This window comes from Astyanax mexicanus, chromosome 20 (assembly GCF_023375975.1).
Source record: "Astyanax mexicanus isolate ESR-SI-001 chromosome 20, AstMex3_surface, whole genome shotgun sequence".
In the NCBI taxonomy this organism is placed as follows: Eukaryota; Metazoa; Chordata; class Actinopteri; order Characiformes; family Acestrorhamphidae; genus Astyanax; species Astyanax mexicanus.
In genome coordinates, this window is record NC_064427.1 from 6,028,897 (window position 1) to 6,051,613 (window position 22,717).

Below are 22,717 nucleotides of genomic sequence, written 5' to 3' on the forward strand. Positions count from 1 at the left end.
AAAAGCTGAACAGGTAGATATAATTAAAAGACACAACTGCAATAAAAAGGTGGGCCTGATGTAGACTAAATATGTTTAAATAATCTGGTTTAAACAACACCACAAAAGAAGCTGAGTGAGTGGGGCTAGAAACGAATGAGCAAGCCTAAACTGCTGTAAACTGAACAGGTGCAATTGTTTAAATGCACTGTATTTTATAACATCACAAAACAATAAATAAGCTAAGTTATCAGTTAAGTTAGGGCTGTTTAATATCATTTTTTACATTTAGAATACTGAATTATCATTTTGATGCGCGCAGGGCAGTCTTGGTAGTAATCAGTGAAGAGCTGGCTAGCATTTGGAATAGTTTTCCAGTCCTGATTTAATAACGTAAATAATTAAAAAGCCACTGGTTGAGTTCATTTATACAGTTTAATGAAACCATTTGTCCTCTTACATAATTTAGTTGTGCACAAAGAGCTACACAACTGAGCTGGGTGAGAACAACACTCTGAAACCAGAGTTTTTACTGGTTCAATGCAGCAACTGTTGTTATTTCTGTAACATCACAAACGTACTGAATTCCAAATGGCCCAATTTTTGCAGCTTTACTTATATAAACCAGGCACTGAACAATACATTTATGGTATTCCGAGTCACTGATAAATATTTTATCATGCGGTTCCTCTAATTTGTCCCAGAAATGCCTTTGTGTTACATCTGGTTCTTTTTCTTAACTGTAAGCTAATATCTTTGACAGCATAATGTCGATATGAACGTGCCGCAATTTGGAATGGTTTACAACTAAAGGGCGCAACAGCAGCTTATTACATCCTAATGGTTTCAGCATATAATCAGCTTGTCAAGAAACAGGAGGTAAAAGGTGAAGAAAAGTGAGGGGGAAACGGGAAACATCTGGTCTGAACCAACCACAGAGGGAGGCGAGGCTTTCTATAAATTAAAACACATCATCATAAAGGCTGATCACACAGAAGAGTGCAAAAGTGAGATATAACGACCACTTTGTATTCAGAAGCCACAGCGGCAGCAATTCTAGTGAAATGAATGTATCATTAAAAAGCTGAGATATGTAATCATGCCCATCTTTACCTGACTGGAGTGTAAATTGTTGCTGCAGATTGAACATCTGACTTCTGTAAAAAGGCAATGTTTTACTGGCCTCTTTAAATCTACTTTACCCAACTAGATATGCTACACGCTGGGATTAAACAACACATTTCAGAAATTGGAGAATTTATTTTACTACTGATTACACTACATGACTATCTAGATATTTGGATATAGGAGCCATACTTTAGCATGATTAGGTCTCACAGTGGGGTGTCTATTTGCTTCAAAATGTTTATACACTGCCTGGACAAAAAAAAGTCACCACCTGGATTTAAGTAAGTAAATGATGTGGGGGTTGGTTGATTCTGCAGTTGGTCTCTGCAGGTTTAGGTTCAGCAACAGTATGTGCTGAAAGAATGAGGTCAGCTGACTACCTGAATATACTGAATATAGAGCAGGTTATTCCATCAATGGATTTTTTCTTCCCTGATGACACGGACATACTTCGAGATAAGAATGCCAGGATTCATGGGGCTGGAATTGTGAAAGAGTTCAGGGTTCAGGGAGCATGAGATCATCATTTTCACACATGGATTGAGAGAGAGTTCACCACAGTCCAGATCTTAACCTCATTGAGAATCTTTGGGATGTGCTGGATGGAGAAGAGCTGCTTTGTACAGTGGTCAGACTCTACCATCATCAATGCTGCTGCAAGATCTTGGTAAAAAAACGAATGAAACACTGGAAATTTGGTGACATTGGAGAAGCTTGTCGAAACAATGCCAATGAACAATGAACAATGAATGTGTGCTGCAATCAAAGCTAAAAGTGGTCCAATCAAATATTAGAGTGTGTGATCTTTTTTTTTGGTGCCAATTTTTTTTGGTCCAGCAATGTAAATTTGAGACATCTAGAGGATTATTTAAATATAGTATACATAAATATTGTGACTTACAATCATTATTAATAAAGGCACAATATACTGAAATGGAAACATGAGGCCAAAAGAATGTTCTACTGCATTTCAGTGTGTGGCACAGTCAGTGTGTGGAACTGTTACTGTTACAGTTACTGTGCTAACATCTATTACTGAATGAAAGAAGATTCATGCTACCTTTATTGTTGGTTGCATCTTAATGCTTGGCATTGAGATTATTTACATAATTTACCTTAAAATGAATGCCTTGAGAAATCTATTATTAAAGCAAAGTAACAGTGGCCTTATTTAACCACTTTACTATTTGCTTCAAATTGGAAAAAAAAAAAAGCTCAGGTAAATCTTCATGTGATAAGACGGTACTTGTGACAACCGAGTCTTGCTGGATGACATAAGTGTACTCCAAGGAAAGCTAGAAGGTTGTACAGTTAACTCCCATGGTGTAATTCTAAACCATACAACCTACTACCTCAACCTGGATGCACACGTCCTCGCGGGCGCTCCTCTTGTCTTCTGGAACCTTGGATTTTCTGGGCTTCCGTATTCAAAAGCCGGTGATTTATTTCTATTAGGAAGAGGCCTGGAACGCTTCTTCACATGCTTGAATCAAAACCAATGATGAAAAATGTAATAAAAAAAATTGCTGATTGCACCACAGTGACAGAGACCCACAGAAGCGAGCTTGGGTTGCCAGATTTGCCACAAGATCGGATCTACGGGTTTATGACAAGTGGTTAGTTCTCAAAAAGTAAAAAAAAACTAGAGCTTAACTTTGTGTTATAAATTGTGTTATAAATAGGCTGTACTCTTTTTAAAAATGTAGAAACTAATTTTTGAGTTCCAAACAATAACTAACTCCAAACTATATCAGTGAACCAACCAGATGTCTTTATACAATAAATATAAAGTTGATATTGATATTTTTTCGACTTGATGCAACATTCAGGCATTAGCATTAGACTGTACATTAACTGCACTTTTCAGCAATGTTACAGCAATAACAGTAAACGCAATGAGGAGAGGTTTGAACTTTATGTCTTTTGGAACAAACCCTTCATTCAGTATCCATCACACTCACACATATCGTTTTGATTCTGAATTGGAATGAATCTCATGCAGAAAGCTTCTCATCAGCAGTTTTAAGACAAACAGGAACTTGTACGTCCACAACGCTTATATTCATCGACCCAATCTCTTTCTAAACTGTTTATTTGAGCTTTTTTTCCTCTCTGGCTTTAGAACAAGCAACCAAGCAACAGGGTGAAATGGTCTCACACTGGACATTCACTGCAACTGACCCAGTATGAGTAGAAGTATGAGGATGATTAGCAAGGATGGCTTACCTGGCTCGCAGTCAGAGCTCCTGGAACATATTAAAGCATTCTGCTGCTCCACCCGCTGAAAAACACAATAAATCAAGATATTGGTTACCATCTTCCAGGCTTATGTGTTTATAATAAACAGGGCACACCCAACAGTTGCACTTTCACTACTTCTTTCATAGTTATTACACTGAAACAGATTATATTAAGCGTCTGGTTACACATTTCCTCTTCATATGCATATAAGAACCATTTGAAGGCATTATTTAACACATTAACTTACAAATGCAATATACAGTATATAGATACTTTGTGTTCCCAATGAGCATTTCTACTGATCTATTTATCATGAAATTGTGACACATTCTGGAGCTTTAATATCAGTTACCATTAAGGGTGTGCCAGTTCAATACTCAGTACTTATATACAGCTCTGGAAAGAAATAAGAGATCTTTTAAAAATGATGAGTTTCTTAAATTTTACCAAACAAAAAAAAAAAACTTCTGGAATATAATCAGGAGGAAGATGGAAGATCACAAGCCATCAAACCAACCTAAACTGCTTGAATTTTGTTAAATTCAATAATGTTAAAAAAATAACATATAATGTATAAACTTGTTTTAAACTTAAGTTACATAGAATACGCACTTTGCAGTTTAAGCAAGATCTCATTTAGATGGGCATGTTGGAAATGCATTAACATTGCATTAACAATGTTAACATCTTAGATTAAGAGAAGGTAAAGAAATGGTATCTGATTGGTATCTGATCAACAGATACTCAAGGTTGAAGTATTGATCAAGTCCAATCGTGAAATTTCCTCCTAAATTTCCTAATAAATATTCCACAGACAACTGTCAGTGATATTATAACACAGTGGAAGAGACTGGGAACGATAGCAACTCAAAAGCTCTGTCAAGAGTAAAATAACAGTGAGGGGTCAGTGGATGCTGAGGAGCATAGTGCACAGAGTTCACCAACTTTCTGCAGAGTCACTACACCAATCACTACACACCTCCAAACTTCAGATTAGATCAAGAACAATCCATAAAGCCTTACATCACCAAATGCAATGCAGGCAAGCGAATATGGTAAGTCTTTACTTAGATTGATCATTTTATGGCCTCGTTGATGCTTAACTGACATTTATCTAACATTCAACTGAATGTCTATTAAATGCAACTTAACCCTAGGTTGAATGTAAATGATAAAAAAAAAAAAATAACCTAACCCTACACCTAACCCTAACCTTAACCATTAATTAACGCTAAAATCTAACCCTACACCTAACCCTAACTTTAACTTAAACCTTAAATCTAACTCTAAATTCAATCCTAAAATGTTAAGATTAGAGTTTGGGTTAGAGTTGGATGTGGGGTTACATTCAATAGAGAATCATTTACTTTCACCTTTCAGTTCAATTGCTTTAATAGACATGCAGTTGAGGATCAATGAGGTCATCAAATGGACCATCCAAATAAAGTGTTACCGAAAATAGTTTTGGCAATATAGTATAATACGATAGCAGTTCTATAAAATTAAGTACAAACACTGTTGCCATGGCAAATATGTTTTTTAAATAAACAGATAGCAAATCCAGAGTGGATAGAAAAATCTCCCTTGTTTCCAACTTAATGGACATCAGTGTTATTCACTGAAGCACTACCATGTTTCCAGACAGTTTACAACAATGTTACATGATTACATTAAGCATGTTAATAACAACAAAAAAAAACATTTAAGACATCTGAAGTTAATGAAAATTAACATACTCTCACTGTCACACTGTGACACTGTCATCATAAAACCTGGATACAATTTAAAGAACAACTGGCATATGTTAAGTGTACAGATAAGAACACAACCTCAAAAATCAACCTACAGTTATTTACATGAAGCACTGCAGCTGCAGCAGACAGACAGATATGCTGCTCAAATGTTAATTAATGTAAATATAATTAAAACATACAATCAACCACCCTTCCCCACCACCCCCACCCTCCATAAAGTTGTGCAACAGCGGCCTGCTCTAACAGGCCCTCGCCAGAGCTTACCACACTTGGCTGCCTGATGTCTGTGGCGAAAGGACAGGGCAAGCTGAGATGAGACCGCAGTGATTTTTAAAAGCGCAGAGAAGCTGCCAAGACTCGAGCCCTGCCAAATGGCTGTGCCACACAACAGCGCCCATTCAGTCTCGCTCCCACCAGCACACACATATTATTCACATGACTTCCACACGACTGGAGCCAGGGTTTGTCTTTCTTCCCTGCTTTTCTCTCTCTTTTTTTCCAAACAATGGCAAAGTGGGTGCCAGCTTACCAAACACACCTCCACATTTCGGTGTAATGTGTTGTGCTCTTTGTTTTTCATTTGCTTGAGGGCATTTTTTTTGTTCGTCCAATATGAAGACAAAGCCCGAGACTGGAGTGTAAGCGATAAAAAAAAGAGAAAAACGTAAAAAAAAAAAAAAAAAAAAAAAAAACAAATCCAAAAATCTCGCCGAATTTAGGTAAAGTCTGCTGTGTGCCATCCACCATTTTCTCTGCAATCCAAAGACAAGGGTCGAAAAAAGAAATTCTCCCTGGCACTGCTCTCCAAGTTTACCCCCCTCTCTCCCCCCCCCTCTCTCTCTTTCTGCTTCTCCCCATCCTGGCACCAAAACAAAAAACCCTTAGCCATAAGGTCACATGGTTTCTCCGCTCCAGACCGAAAAAGCAAAAAGCATTCCAGCGAAGCGTTCCGCGGACACTGTGAAGACATCTTTTGTCTAAATCAAAACCTTAGCCCTGCCTACTCCGAAAAATTCTGCACCTTCCAAAAGGGGGGGAGCAAAGGTGGTGGATGGGGGAGGAAAAAAGGGGTGGTTTTGGGAGTCATGGCAACCTCCAGCTGGCACGCTGCCCATCATCAACACATGGGTGCAAGAGTAAGGCGCTGGCTTTCGTGAGGAAGAATAGGAATGCTCCGTTCTGGCCAAAGTCAATCTTGTGCTTGCGGTCGGCCAGCCAGCCAGAGCTCTGGTTTCAGCAGGCGGTGTGCCAGCACCTTTCCATATTGTTAAAAATGAGAGTGTTCCTCGCATAGCTGCTGCTGACCGCTGACCAAGCGCCTGCAAACCCAGACACAGGCTCACACACACATACACACACACACACACACTCAAAATCCGAGGCTGAGGTTTCATTCAGTGAGAGTGTACTCTATTCTTACACCACTCCACACCAGCACTATCTAGACCTGTAACTCTCTGTAGTCTCAGAACTCCTGGGTGGTACAACTAAGCGTTAGCCTAATGGGTGATGGTGAATGGGAGTTTATTTTTTGTTTGGCTGCCTGCATACACAGATTTATGTACTTTTTCCACATTCTGACATTTTTAACTCCCATAACTTAGATTCTAAGTTGCAAAATTATTGTGAAAATATACCTATCCGCAAAGGCAATGGCACAATTCAAAATTAGATGTCTGCTTGTGTATGAGAGTTGCTTGTCTGTTCAAAGAAGCTACCGGTTAAGTAAATACCACCCACTGTAAACCTTTTATCACATATTCCTGGTACACACATGAATACACTGTGGATCAATAATTTGCGTCGCCTTGCCAGGAGCACAGTGCCCAGTGTTCAGCATACAGGTGTGCATGCAATTTTTACTGCAATATGCAAAGATTTATTCAAATCATTTGGCTAAATTGGTGTTTCCCATGATATTACTGATATTTTCAGAATTATTTTACAATTTCCTCATTTTTAGGAGTTTCCATGACTGGAAATATGCACAACGTTTAGTTCCTAAAGTTTTCCAAAATTTCCAGGAAATGTCAGAACTGCAGGACTGCATTAAAATGCAAGTGTCATCAACACACTCCATTAGATGTCCTGCCCTTAATGAGGGCAGTAATGTGACTGTGAAGGTACTGGTGTTGAGATCCAGGCTTTGACTCCGGTTTTGGTTGCAGATGGCAGGTGAAGCTCAGAATGAGGCTGTGGCAGTCTGAGCTGAATCTTAACCACTGTGTGCAAATGTCGTGACTCACTGCAGGATTACTATCTTAGCCAAACACTGCAGCACCAGCGTATTTCACAAACCCATTAAAACAGCTTCATTTCTTCTGCTGGGAGATTCTGGGAAGGTTCAGCAGGTTTCAGGAGAGGCGGGCGGTCTTCATTAAATTCAATTTCATTTTGTTTCACTTTGTGTTATTAATGTCAATGAACTGAGCTGAAGTTCTGCTGCTCTCATATCAGACATCAGAAATTACACAATACCATTTTTCTTTACTGATATTGAAACAAGAGCTGGGTGATATGATGATTTTAATCCAGAAACTGCAACTTTTAACATTAAATAGCCCTGGTTAATTGGGTTTAATACATAGCAGTGTGTGAAATGTTTAATCTGACTTGTCATATATTGTGATTAGACAACATTTGTAAATGGGTAAGCCTATATTGAACGGGTTGTAGGTTCATTAATAATTATTGATAAATCAGTGATTAGCCTGTTTGAGAGCAGTTACTGTAGTGCTTATTAATTAGATGAATGGCAGTTAAGTTAGTATAAGCAGCAATTAGTGAGCAAATCATTGTTGCTGAGATAATATATCATGAAAAATATAGGTTAAAGAGTTTTATAGGGAATTAATACATAGGAATGTATAGTCTCTCGCATAGTCAACACTCTGGTAAATGGTGTAGGGCTAGGTTTGGGATTAGAACCAGAATGAGGGTTATAATTATGTTTTGGGCTAAGGGTAAGGTTAGGGTTAAGTGTTAAGAAAGATATTTAAGTATAGGGACACCTGCTTATCTTTTGTTTCTTCTGGAATCAAGAATATTAAAGGAGTTATCTCTCCATTGTTGGAATAACTTCCTCTACTGCCTCTACTTTTTTACACTGTGAACACCTGATAGCCCACACCTAACACCTGACCACTTAACACCTGACCACTAGACCACTATTTGTAAAACAACAACACAGGACAGGTACACTTTCTTATCAGCTGTACCACAAGACAGGAAGTTCATCTGTAGGTCAGATGGGTAGGTGCTAACTGAGAACAATTAGAGACGCTAGTCTATATTATTGGTAAAATTATTAGCAGAAATCGGTAGACAAGCCACTAAGATTCCAGGAAATATATAATTATATTCTCAAAAGTATTTGGTATACAGACAAATAGATGCACTAACATGTCAAATGTCATGGGACTAGTATCATATCCCATAACGTTAGCCATGTCCTGTGGAAGCTAAGATTAACTGTACTGATCTGTGGGATATGTGTGTGTGTGTGGGATCTTCTGCCAGACTCACTTCTCTGTTCACACAGACAGTTCTAGTCAGACACTGCCAGTCACAATCATTACCACCCACTGCACTGCCCACTGTGGGTAGTAATGCCTTTTATCAAATATTTCAGGTACACACGACACTGTGGATGGAAGAATGTTAAATGCTCAGTATACAACTTCCGAAATGTAACATCCCATCCATCTGGCCCCCACTATCATGTCTCACTCAAAATCTAATGATTCACATCATCTTGCAATGGACAGTGTTCAACCTCATTCACAAGATAAAACCTTGCAAGCTGCCCCCTGAGAAAACAATTCATGATCAATTTACATACATTTATTCATTTACTTTACTTTTTCCACTGTCTTAAACAAGACAATCCAGTGTCATTTAAAGTCCATTTTGCCAATCATAAGGTGTATTTATAATATAATAGCAAAATAGTATAAATACACCCTCTTAAAGAACGAAATAAACATCTCCAGTTATTAAGAACACGGAGACATTTTAACATCCCCAATAAATAAATTGCAAATAAAAGAAATATTTTAAACAAAGTTTAAAAGACATACCAGCTCATTTGCTAATTGCCTCTCTTTAATTATTATGAGGTAAGCACAAAGAAATGAGGGACTAGCACACATACGGACAGTGGGAAACTGATCTTGGATCAGCACTACTCCTCTAATACTCTTAATGAATAGGAGCCAGCGTTCGTGTCAGAGAGGGAAATAAATTTCATCTGAAATGAATTAGGAACAGCCCTTCTGGACGACTTGTAGAGCAAAGCTTATTTTGAAAGGTGGCTTTTTTCCCGTCACACTGGGATCTAGTTTCCATTCAACAAAAAGCGCTTACCTTAAATCACCCCACTTTTGAACTCGCTGCCCCGCACTGCTGGAAATAACTGCGGCCAAACGTCGGCTTGAGTGTTTGGGAATCTGTGCTGATGTATTCTGCCTTTTCAGTTCTTTCCTTAACTGAGAGAAGAGCATCTGAGAGGTCTTCCCGCTTTGTCAGACGAGCATATGGACTATTTCATGGCAATGGCCCCTCTCACCCACCCACCCGCCGGGCGATCGGTACAGTAACAGCAGCGTAGCTTTCAGAGGGACGTTTAGCAGACTGAGAGAGAGAGAGCTCTGGGCCCTGTGGAATCCGGCCCACAACACTCGATATGTGGATTCAATTACCCTGAACCCGTCTGCCTTTGTGCCTGCATGGACAGATAGCATCTGAGTGGACACTTCCCTCCATTCTGCTCCCGCTGCCAACGGAGCAGCATGCGGGATCATGGGAAAGAATTCCGGCCGACGCGAAATACCTTGGATTTCTCAGAACAGCGTAGGACAGTGTATCTTGTTAACGTGAAAGCGTGCTCTATTTGCGTTCACGTACGAGCTTACAGAGTTCACTGACGTTGTGAGAAAAATTCACGTCACATTTAGCGTATGTTCGCTTTTAGTCAAATTAAATGAAACACTGCAAAAATCAGAAATGTGAGTCGGTTCTGCAGGTTAGTGCACATCTGACTGCCCAGAACTGACCCAACACCACATCCAATAACAAAGGCAGCATGATGTTTCTTTTATACATGTTTCTTTAGAATTTCTACAATACACATCCTTAATGCACTAGTATCACTTAACAATAAGGGTGCATCTATTAACAGTACTAATTAGAGCAAAACGTTGTAATGAACTAGTGTCAATTATTAATTAGTTGAGAGATTCTATCAAAAGCAACATAAAATAAGACATTTATTTTAAGTTATTATAAGTGTAAAGTAATGCATATTAAAGATTGCCCTTATGGCTATGCATGAGGCCCAACAATTATACAAATATACACAGATTTTAACAAACGCAATTGAATACACTATGGGTTGGCTTCCATACATAAATTATATCTAGCCCTGGACAACACAGCACTCTAAATGAAGATTCTTCATTGACATATATATGTAGTCCAGCACTAGGCTTAATACTTGTCCAGGTGGGGTGGTAATCATCCAACCATTGTGATCTCACTACAATGCTCTTGTGGCTGAATGCAATAAAATCCTCATGGCAATGCTAATACTTGTTGTTGACTATACTGACAATGTACACATACACAAAAATTAGGGTCAAAATTATTGTAAGTGCAGAACAATAGAGAGAAAGAGCAACTACTCTGTTTGCACAGGCAATTCTGACCAGAAGCCACCAGTCATGATAGTTTCCACCATCTACGCTGTCCAATGTGGTGGTAATGGTAATGCCTTCACATAACTGTGATTTGAGGAACACTAATGCACACACAAATTCTGAAAGAAAATGTCCCATCCGCCTGGTATTCTCAAATTCCGATAATTTAGACTGCCTGGCCATGAGCATGCAGGCCAGTGTTTAGCCAACTTTTTGAATGACTGATAGTTAAACGACTGATTTCTGCGAGGTTACAGCATGCAAACACAAGAGACAGGACAGAGAAAAGTAACTAGAGTCTCTGGCATACTTAAAACAACACGGAAAGATGTTTGTGTAAATCATTAGGTGCGGTTTCTTTTTGACAGCGCTGGACTTTGTGGAAAGGAAGACGGCTTAAAGGTGCAGACGTGAGGATAAACCCAACCTGAGGTTTGATGAATCATACGTTCTCCTGAACGCTCCCTGACTGGCCGCATGGTCCCTCTCTGCAGCATCCAGAAGTCAAGAGGTTCATACTGATAATTCAGATAACTCAGCCATATGACAGGCCTCATGACTCACACAGGGTCCACCATTCAGCAGGAAGCTCAATCTGATTTATGTACTTAAAACCCTCTTCTACATGTGTCCATACCCTCCATCACTCCACCCCTGCATGATTTAGCCCTAAATCAAAAAGTGCAGCGCGTGCGCCCAGTCTTTAAACGTCCACACTGATCAAGAAACACAGATGCTGAGGATGTGGACGGCAGCGGCCAGTTATTACAGAGAAAATTTGAGTTTATTTGCACTATGTACTGTACCGACATATAAATGCACTATTCATTTCTATCAACTCATATAAACAAAAAGCTGGAAAAACAACTTGTTTTCTATTAACTGGATAAGTAATGTCACAAAAACAACATATTCATATGTATCTCCCAATATTCAGCCTGTAGCCATTTACTCATTTACATTAAAGGGGCACTAAACCTTCTGATTTTTGCTGACTCAACCCCCAGCTCAAATTTATAAATGGATAAAAAAATGCGAGGGGTACTTTGGGAGGGGAACTGGGTGATGTATGGGTTTAGAGACGGGGCAGGATGGAGAGTACACGGAAACATCATCTTCGCCTATAGCACAGTTAAACCTAAGAGGACGCTGCAGAGGCAGAAATTACCACAAAAAAAGCGTTTTTTTTTTAAGGGAAATGTTTATAAATGTTTTAATAGGACTGGTTTGTTTAGTTACTTTAAAAGATTCAGCTATTAATGGAAAAAATATGGTTTAGGGTTTAGTGGCTCCTTAAGAAGTTATTTCAGTCTGGTCTGCTTTGCAATCTAACATGCACAATTAAAGGCAGCCAATTAGAACAGAGTTTGTTTACAGAAACAGGTTATTTGCTTCTTACTTAATGCTTGGTCCTATTTAAACTCTGATTTTCAATCAGTTAGTTGGAAAGCATCACCAAACCTGAGTTTAGAATCCAAGATGGCTGCACTACACAACAGCAGTAAAAGCAGTAGTATACAGTTTATTATGTCATTAAATCAGTCAAACACACAGTACTGTCCCATTTTTATCTGTGGACATTCTGTATAGTGTTTGGATGTCCTAAATACTGTATAATGCATTGATATCAACTGGCATAGCTAATAATGCTAATCTGAGACAGTGCTAACAATGCTAACCTGGGTATCAAAATTGGGGATTCTTTTGGCTATATTGCCCTAAATCTCAAGAAAATGACTGTCATAACAATCAAGCTCTAAACTCTAAATGTGCTAAAATAGTGTTAAACGAACTGAGTGTTCAAGTAAAAAAAAAAAAAAAAAAATCTATAAGTGGCCCATAGAATAAAACATTAAAATATATGAAATAAAGGATATGGACCATTTAAGCCATTGCTAAAGATTGAAAACAGTTTATTTCACAAACCTTCACCTCTACCATCCATTCATTTTTATCACAGATTCGTTATAAGTATTTAAATTTGAGCTTCTTTTTAAATGAGGTGGAATGCAGAAAGAAAACACAGAAACAAGGTCATTTACTAATATCAGTAGGCAAGGCAATAACAACATAAATATGAAAGTCATAATAGATGGATATGCAGTTATGCACAAATGAATTATGACTGGTTTTGGCATGTAAGCTCACACAAACATAAAACTCAGTCCTAAAAACTAAAATCCAATATGTTTAAAATGTTTTCAAGGAGAATACAGGTCCAAGATACTGATAGTGATATTAAATTTAGTCCCCCAAGTTGATCCAGTTGATCCAAAATTTAGGTTGCCAGAGATCTCAACCCCATTCTTAAATTACACTGTACACCAGTATGTTTTACTAGTCTAAAATACACTTAAGTGTATAGAACAGAACCAGCATATTTATCAGCAACTCCGAATCAGAAACAGTTTGGACTTTTGAGGCAGGTTGTCACCACCAATTAAACAACAGAAGAAGAAAAAGAACCTGTGTTGTACCGAAAACCGAATCCCTTGCAGGGATTGTGTGCAGGTGCGTGATGCAGGAGTATAGACACAACACATTATGCTGGTTATTCCTGTACCTACTGTAATTGTAAATGTAGATCAACCTTTATTTATACACAGAAATAAAAGGAATCAGAGGGAAATCAGTTACACTCATTTGCCTGCACTCAAAATGATTCAGATTCTATCAGGAATGCAGAATTCAGTTCAACAGCTGACAAAGAAATTTACTGAACTGAAAACAAGTCACCATCTGACACACACAGTTATACAAACCAATTAATGTCAGGTATAGAAAGACTCTGCCCACTTAGATGACAAGCTCTACAATTATAAAGTGTGAAACCAAAACTACCCGGCCTATAATATAACACTGCAATGACATGAACCAAGCAGATCTTATAGATCTTCAGGTACAAATCAAAGAGAGAAACACCATTTAGCTAATACTCGGCTCTTAAATTGAACCAATTATTGACCACATATTAAAAAGCATTAGCATGCCCTGATATTAGACAAATAAAAAAACATGCAAAACTGTATTAAAGCAACTGTATGTTTAAATACATTGCACTTTTACACAGTGTATTATACAGTGTATTTAACCCAAAACAGCCCATGGTGATCTATGTGTAAATTTCCTTACAGCACTTCACCTTTCTTCAATTCAACACATGAAGTCTCTCAGTCATACATACTGAACATCCTGACTGCAAGACAGGACATTGCCTAAATGTGTAATCATGTGGCTTTTAAAAAAAAAAAAAAATAATAAAACACATTTAACAATTTCAACAATCTAAGAAAAGGTTATATATCACCAATTCTGACCCCATTTCTCAAAGACAACTATTAATTTACAAGTTATAAAAAATGTGTTATAATGTGATTTTAACCTTAAAATATTTAAAATAAATAAGTCACATGACCATGTTATCACAATTATGAAAAAAAATAGAATGAACTGCTCATTTAGTGTAACTGATTCTTTTTTGATGTCTTGAATACATTTTCAGAACTGGGTCCTGGCTCTGTTGAGTTAATTGTGTTTAATATAAATTGTCTCTTAATCTGTTTCTCTTAATTAGTCTATAATTAAATTTTTTCTCTTTGATTTCTTTTTTGTTAATTCTTTTTTTCTCTCAATGTAAAGCACAGTGAATGACCTGTGTACGAATCGGGCTGTACACATAATAAACTGGCCTTGCCTTGACTTGCCTTGCCTACTCCACCCTCAACACTTCAAAAAGGAGCAATTTCATATCCAGAGAAGCAGGAGGCATGGGTCAAAGTTCAACACAGAGGAGAAAAAAGGAGGTTTTCCCATGGGACAGGAGGAACCACTGCAAACCAGACAGGGGGGAATTGCGCATCAGACAGACGTCGCTGTAATGCGAAGCAGCCGTAATGCAGAGTCCCATCAGCGGGACAAACCAAGTGCAGTCTGTGCACCCTGCAGGGGTGGCCTAGACGGAGGAACACAGGGGCGATTAAATGCCTCTGCTTTTACTTTACTGAAATTAGGCTATTTATCAACACTAATAAAGGATGGAAAAACTGTCGTAAAAAAAATCCCTTTATTACTGTATTCATAAAATGAAAAAAATGCACCAACGCACCCCGACACTCCACAGCCCTCTCTGGGCTGCTCCCACCTGTCTGGAAGTCCCCGCTATACCGCAATCCTGCAGGAAAGTGTGTATCAGTGACCTTCCCGCATGTCTGAGCCGTATCATTCGCGGTGAAAATGAAATGTCAAACATTATTTTTACATGCCTTGTTAATCTTCGCTGGAAAAAAAGGCAGGCCGGCTGGTAGTAAAGCTCCCGGGGAACATTATATCCGCTTCTTATTCTAGAGGGTTCACCAGGGAGAAGCTGTTATTTTTGTCTCAAAGCCAAATAAATGTGCAACGGGGCTTCATCACCACTAATTTAATGTGGCCTCAAGCAAGGTAAGGACGGAGTGAGCGCAGGTTAAAAAGAAAAGGGCATTTTTTAATTTTTTATATATTTTTTTTCTTTGCACAGTGCTGGTTGTTCCAGCTGTGAACTCGGTCAAACGAACGCATCTGGGAGTCCTGACCCTTCATGCTAAAAATGCAGCAGTTTCCTCAAGTTCAAACACAAAAGACGCTGAAAAAGCACAGCAAGAAAAGAAGAAAGGAAGAGAAGACGAGTGTCAGGAGGCAAAAAGCCAGGAGGAGACAAACTAAGTCAAACAATCCTTTTATAAATAATTATGAGCAGTCATTCAGAGTGGGGGGTTGGTGTAGAACTGAGTATTGGCAAGAACGCAATGTATTACAAAGCAGGTGTTAAGATTCAATATATTACAATTTTAGGAAAACTGAAAGTAGCAAAACACACTGTCATACATCATATAAGGTGGAATAATAAAAAAAAAAAACATTTACAATTTATCCAAGACAAAGTATGGCACTTATATGTAGCCGTTCAAACAAAACACAAAATATACCACTGTCTCACTGACACCTATCCTTCCATTTAAAAAAATAATAATTAAAAATCAATATTGGATTTTTGAAAACCAATACAGCATTGCAAAACTTCATATTTCAATACTTTAACATACTGATATTTTCACACATCCCTAGTTTAATGTGATTTTAAATAATAATAAAATTTTTACACAATATTTATCACCATTTTTTTTACACACAGAGAAATTGCAAATAGTAATGGCAGGTTCTTAAAAATGCTAGTTAAATACTACACAGTTTTTTTCATTATATAAAATGTGCTGCACTTTATTCATGTGTTTTTAAACTCTGATGAAAAATGCACAGTATACTTGGAGAAACTTGTATAATTTATCAAAATTAGCATAAGATTTTGTCATACTGCAAAAAATCTTATGCTAACATTGTGTTGACAATACAAATACAGCAATTTTATTACTATATCTAAAACCAGCTAAATGTTCTTCTTTCTAATTTTATGTTTTTTATTTTGATAAAATGTTGGTAAATTGGAAATTAAACTGGAAGCTTATTTTAATCATAATCATGTATTTTATTAGCTTTTTAAAATTAAGCTCTCTTCAAATATAATTTTATATATATATTTATGGATATATCATATATTAATATTTACTATTGCATAATATAATACTTTTAGTTGTGTGCATTGAAATATATCACAAAATAGGGTGAGATAAGCAATATAAATTCAAGTGTAATGGTAATTATATATATATTCATACAAACACACACACACACATAATAATGCTGCACAATACCGTTACATTGTTTCAGCAGTGTCACTGCAATAAGAGCATATGCAATAGTCTTTGCCAGGATTTGCAATGTCAAGTGAGGCTAATTAAACCATACACATCATGCTACAACTTGTTTGATACAAAAGGAAAATTCCTTCTATGATCATTTTCCATTATATAACTACCAGAAGCAGAATATATATGCCTGATATAATTAATTTAACTTCAATATTAGTCTGTGTGTGTGTGTCATCACTTTTAAGCAAAACCACACACTTCAATTTTCGTTGGTTTTCACACTGTGACACTGTAACAGCTGTAAATCCAGCAGCTGTTCTTTATAATTTGTCGATGAACAGACCGATATACAAGCTCCACACTGACAGTAAATCTAAACACTGTGATACATACTGTGAGCAAATGTCTTTAACTATCAGGAACTTGCATATTGTTCTGTATACTTCTATTGGTCCATTCCTCATAAAAAGGTTCCTGAATTATAAAGACCACCTGGTACAAATGGAGAAAAGAAAAAAAAAAAGATGAAGATGAAAAGCTTTAGATTTGACAGTGAAAACATGCAGTCCTTCTGTTGTATGTATTATAATAACAAGCTGCAAAGTGGCCTAATTTTGAGGGTTAAAGCTCTGCGGAGACGACAGAGCGGAAGGTTGAGGGCAGGGGGTCTTTGAAACTCCGGCATCAGTGAAGAGGGCCGTGCCTTCTACCTTTTCCTTAAATGTTTGCAGAGGTTTGCCAGGCAACGAGCCAAGAGAACGACTTTGTTTGACCCAGCTGCCAATCACTTCGGCAGCGCGGGCCCAGACTAAGCAGACACTTTCTCCGGCGAGACCCATTGGCTGCAGCTGCCTTCAGTGGGCGGGGCCAGGCACAGAAACTGGGCTGTTGACAAGGGAAAAAGGGAAGGAGAGAGCTGGTGCATGACATCCACTGCAAACACACGCGGCCAATCACGGTCCACCAATCAAACAACTCATCGTTAAAACGGCAGTGCGTTAATTTCGGTGTTGCCGCGGGAAACGACAGCTATTCGGTTTATGTTCGTGCATTTACATACAAATCTTAACCCCAGTGTGTGTTGCTAGGCAGTTTTCACACTCGCACCCAATCGAAAGCCAAACTACTTTCGAGGGCTGCTGATGGTGGAGCACAGCAAGGTTATACCACAAGTTTAACCCACATTCTCTATCTGGAGACAATCAGGAGTAGTTAAGGCTCCATTAGTGGTGAGAAATCAGTCTATTAAAAGAGAAGTCCCTTATAACAGTGTCACAGCATGAGCATGCAGCGCTAATTTAATTAATACCGACTTTGAGAAGGGAAGCCATCTCTTTGAGGGGCTCAGGCTAAAAAGCTAAGGCCTCTTTTAAAGCGCATTCAATAAAACGAGTGACGACTCGTTTGAGTCCTTTTTTGCAGGGTCAGGAGCATAAAAGGGCCGTTCAATTAAAACACGAGGCCTAATCAGTTTCTGAATGGCACGCATTGATTACCTGGCCAAACACCGCTAAGCATGAGCGCCCAGCAAACCCGGTGCCTTTAACATCGCAACGCTGGTCGATGCGTTATGAATTCCGGAGCGTCCAACTTTGGAAGGCGTAAACGTACCCCCCCACCACCGCCCCGTCCATGTGACTTCATAAAACACTGTCTGAGGATCGATAGAAACAGCATTAAACGCAGCCTGAGAGAGTGTCATCTTAATTGACCTGGACAATTAAAATGAATTCAAATGAGGCTGGGCTTTAATTACCGGTGCTTCATTTCGGAATAGCCGGGAAAATACAGCCGAGCGCAAGCGGGCCGATGAAGGCACAGAATAAATTGAATTAGCTGAGAAAATGATAAATAAAGAGCTGCACAGGAATAGGCTACTATGCATTCATTAAAGCAGTCCTAGAATATCAAACTGTATTTATCTTGGCATGTCTGAATAATGAGAGTTCAGTACATGGAACTGACAAACTGTGAACCTCAAAAACTGCTGTTCCTCCTTCTTCAAAAGAAAATCCAACAGTAAAAAAAAGAACTGGAAAATTGGTCCCAACTCCTCAATGCTATAACTGTTACATCACAGTCTTGCTTCATTATATTTACACCTCCAAAATGTGCAAACACACAGTTCATATGCTGCATCACAATGCTAGCCCAAGTCAAAGCTAATGAAATTTTAAATCACAGGGAAAAATAATGTAGATGATACTGAAAAGCAGCTTATTACCTCCAGACTCTACATGTTACAAGGGGAACCAAACCTCCTGACTGCAGCTGTTTCTGTGCCAATGTCCAAATAACTGTGGTAATTTTTTTTTATGTTAAACAAATTCTAAGCATTTTTCTGCCCAACCAAAGTCATTTTATCTCCACCTGTCAATCACACATAAAAGAACACTAACATGTCTAACAATTAAAACACTTAACAACACTTAACAACAGTTTCCAGTGCTGCCCTGTGAACATGTGAAGAAATAATGCATGATTTAGTTTCATTTCCCAAGATGAATCTATTTTCAAAAAGAACATTCATTACAGGAGTCTGTAGTCGTGCCTGCTCAGAGTGTGTTTCCTTAGATAATCCTGAGTACAACCTCTCCTTGTCACAGTTATTGACAGACAATGGAATCCAAACGTCAAAAAATGACCTAAATTAGTATTAAGCCTTTGAAAGAAATAATGTTATACGTTTAAGCCTGTAATTAGGCTCTTGTGAAGCAATCAGCTGCAATTACAGAGAGGCATTCAATAAGCCAAACCCACGAACCGGCGCAGAAATTAATATCTACGCTTCTAAATAACACCTCATATGAAGAGATTTGTGAACCTTTTGACAAGATAACAATTTAAAATTTTGACATTTTAAACCTCACACTTTGCAAACCTGGGTAGAGCTACATTACAGGTTTGCCCATTTTTGTTTTGTCGTTTTGCCTTTCGATGGATTTATATAACAAAAACAATCCAACCTGTGTTTTTATCCAACGTATTTTTATCCATTAGATTGAAATTGGCTTTTGTTACTTGGTCGTTACTTGGGCTGTTGTTGTTGTAAAGCTCTTCTCACAGGAATCTAATATTATTTATAGTAATCGTCATATGAACAGCTAGTTTGATAAATCAGAGTTGAATGATGGTAAATTAGGTGAGATGCTGATGGAACTGAACTCTTCCCCGCGCTGGCTGGGGGTGAACTGGAGAAATCTGGAACTAAGTTTTGTTCTAGATCACAAAATCTCAACTACTACCTTAAAAATGAGAAAGTGAGAAAGTCTTGTTAATTTTTACCAGGACTGCAAATGTAAATTGTACTTGTTTTGCTTCTTAGATACACAGAGAACATTTTAATATTGTGACCTCTGGAGTGCCTAAAATATCTACACAAACAAATATGTATATGTATATACATTTAATATATATATAGGTGTATAGTATTCACCTTAGCAATAGGTATATTTAGTTTTGCATAATATAAGGCCATTTTTTTATACCCAGTGTCTCATGTAACCCTACAGACAGCAGGCTTTTCTATTCCACGTCTTCAACTGGTCTTTATATTTTAAACATCCTACTTTGAAGCCCTCATTCCTTAAACCCCATAACTCTACGGCTAAGATAAAAAGAATTAAGCATTAAAAACCTTGGCATTTCTCAGTGCATGAAATGTTGCAGATTCAGCTAAATACTCTGAGGCCGCAGCAGGAATTATACGCAATGGCATAATTATAATTCGCCTCCGCGCTGTGCAGGAAACTGCAGAGCCAAAATCGCTTCGGATTCATAGACAGAAAATAACCGAGAACACAGTCGAGAGAGATGTAACTAATCTAAGTATGAAGAGTTTAAAGGAAGTTTTAGAAGCACTTATAGGAGAAACACGGGTAAAGTTTACGAATGATATTATGGCGGCATCTAATACTGAACAGTAAAACAGCAAAATCTACAATACAATGTTAATGCAGCTTCAAGGGTACAAAATAGCCCTTATGGTTCAATATATTCAAGACATTCTCAGAAAAATACATATTTGTACCTTTTTCTGTAGCTTAAAAATGCCATGGAATATGGAGTTATCTAATAGAAAAACTGGAAATCTGTATGTTTACAACGTTGCTGATTTGGCTGGTGATTAGAATGTTAGATCCAGACATAAAACACTGCTTTAACTCTGAATATAGCAATTTATAATGTTGAATGAATTAAGTAAATATAAACATTAATAAATCCTCACTGTGAGAATAAAATTAAAAATTTTTAAATATTGCATAGCTTACGGTAACCTATAAAATGAAATTTTATAGGTTTTATTGCTAAATTTTGTGAATCATCAAAAACATATTATTAGCTGAGAATAGAGCTACTTCAAGAGTTAATAATCTCAGCTAGGCTTTTTTCTTTTTTCTCACTTTGTGGATTTCTTAAAAAAAAAAAAAAAAACTCATTTGTGTGGCATACATACCTACAAAATTACTGGACAGCTTATGAGTAGTAAATTTGCTCTGGTTTATTTCTCACAAATTACATAGTAAACAATAAGGTTATTATTTGGTGCCTAAATGAAAAAAATAAGAAGAAAAATAGAAGAAACTTCCTCTGAAAAATAATGAAAAAAAAAAAAACACACCTCTTCTCATTGGCAAACACTGCTTATTTGAAAAACAAAAAATCTTTGGGTGTACCAAAGTTGGTTCTTCTACTCTTCTACCTCTAAAACCTACGGCTTCTTTTTTTAAAGGGTTTTATAGAATAGGGTATATAAAAGGTTATATAGAACCATGAAGTAAGTGGTTCATGATAACTGATATAAACTTACAGAAAGATCTCTAAAGGCTTATTCCAACAAGCTATCATTTTAATAAGTCTTTCTTTGTCAGTGTTGTCATTTCATCGCAGGAATCGCTAGGAAAACAAGTGTAAAATGCTTACAGAGGTTTATTTCACGTGTTATTAAAGGTGTATGGAGGTGTATTGTAGCCTTATAAACAGTGTCCTTTATTAAACTATAACCAGTTTTTATGTCTAATTATGAACAAACATTTTACATGTTTTTAAAAGGGTTAAACTAATGTAAAACATAAAGAGCCCATACAGAAAATTCTAGATATAAATGTTCTCCAAAGAACCATTTTGACCTAGCTTTTCCACACAGGTCCACAGTGTCAAAGGAACCCTTATAGTAGTCTGATAATTATATTGTTAGATGACTTTGTGTCACAGGTTTTTACAGTCATAGTCTGTGAGTCATTTTGAAAGGAAAATTGGTCCAAAGGTTCTTAGATCCCAAACATTAGGCATCCTGTGGGAGTTCTGATGATACATGGCTTCTACCCACAAATAGGTCCTTTCTAGATTTGTTATTTCCCAAAGGTTGCCTTCTCTCATCAAAAAATACCACAAAACGAAAAAAAAAGAAAAGAAGACCACTGTAAAGAAGTTTTTTGTCTGGTGAAATGTTTACATATTGTGGACGATTGAAAAGAAACGATTGTCACAGGCTTTCAGTTTACAGGTTATGTTTGCGAGACCGCAGTCATAACATTTGTCTTTCATTATCTTTCCACCCTGTATTAGAGCGTAATCAGAACCCTAACTTTGCCCAGGATATCGTAGGTGTGGTGAAATCCACAGTTTTTCCCCCCTTCGACATGTGGTCGGCCAGCCGAAGCCCTGTGTAATGCTCGTGATTGTAAGCAAAGCAAACAGGAACTGACTGGGTTGAGATTATGGCTGCCTGGTGTTACCACTGGGCCCCCCTGCTGTGTTACATGTTTTCAGCTTCTTTTGTCTGGCGTTAACCCGTTAAATCCCACATAAGAGGCCATTGAGACAAGTGTCACATACCCTGGGGGGTCATTTTGTTTGGAACAAAGATCTTAAAGGGGTTACACACCATTGCAACTGATCCTCTGCATTTTGTTCACTGGGGTTTGTATATTCATTTACTCGTAAAGCATGGCAGGAAACAAAACAAAGTCGAAGGTATGTAACGTCAAGTGACAATCCTCTCAATCCTTTCCTTCTCAGAGAAGAGAAGAGAGGAGTGAAGTTTCATTTCTCTTCAGAAATTGGAATTAAATGACATGACACTAAAATTATTCATAAGTTTATCTGAAATTCTGAGTCTCCTAAATAATCAATAACTAGCACATAATTTGGAGTATAAGCAGATGTTCTACAG

At 37.6% G+C, this 22,717-nt stretch overlaps 1 long non-coding RNA gene across 2 annotated transcripts in view; it reads right to left on the reverse strand.

Moving 5' to 3' along the window:
* The window catches only part of LOC125784884 (uncharacterized), a 74,859-nt gene that overhangs the window by 25,465 nt on the left and 26,677 nt on the right, over positions 1-22,717 (reverse strand). For both annotated transcript variants that reach the window (XR_007427493.1, XR_007427494.1), the window contains exon 2: positions 3,334-3,388. This is a non-coding gene — a long non-coding RNA (uncharacterized LOC125784884). The remainder of the gene's footprint in view (positions 1-3,333; positions 3,389-22,717) is intronic.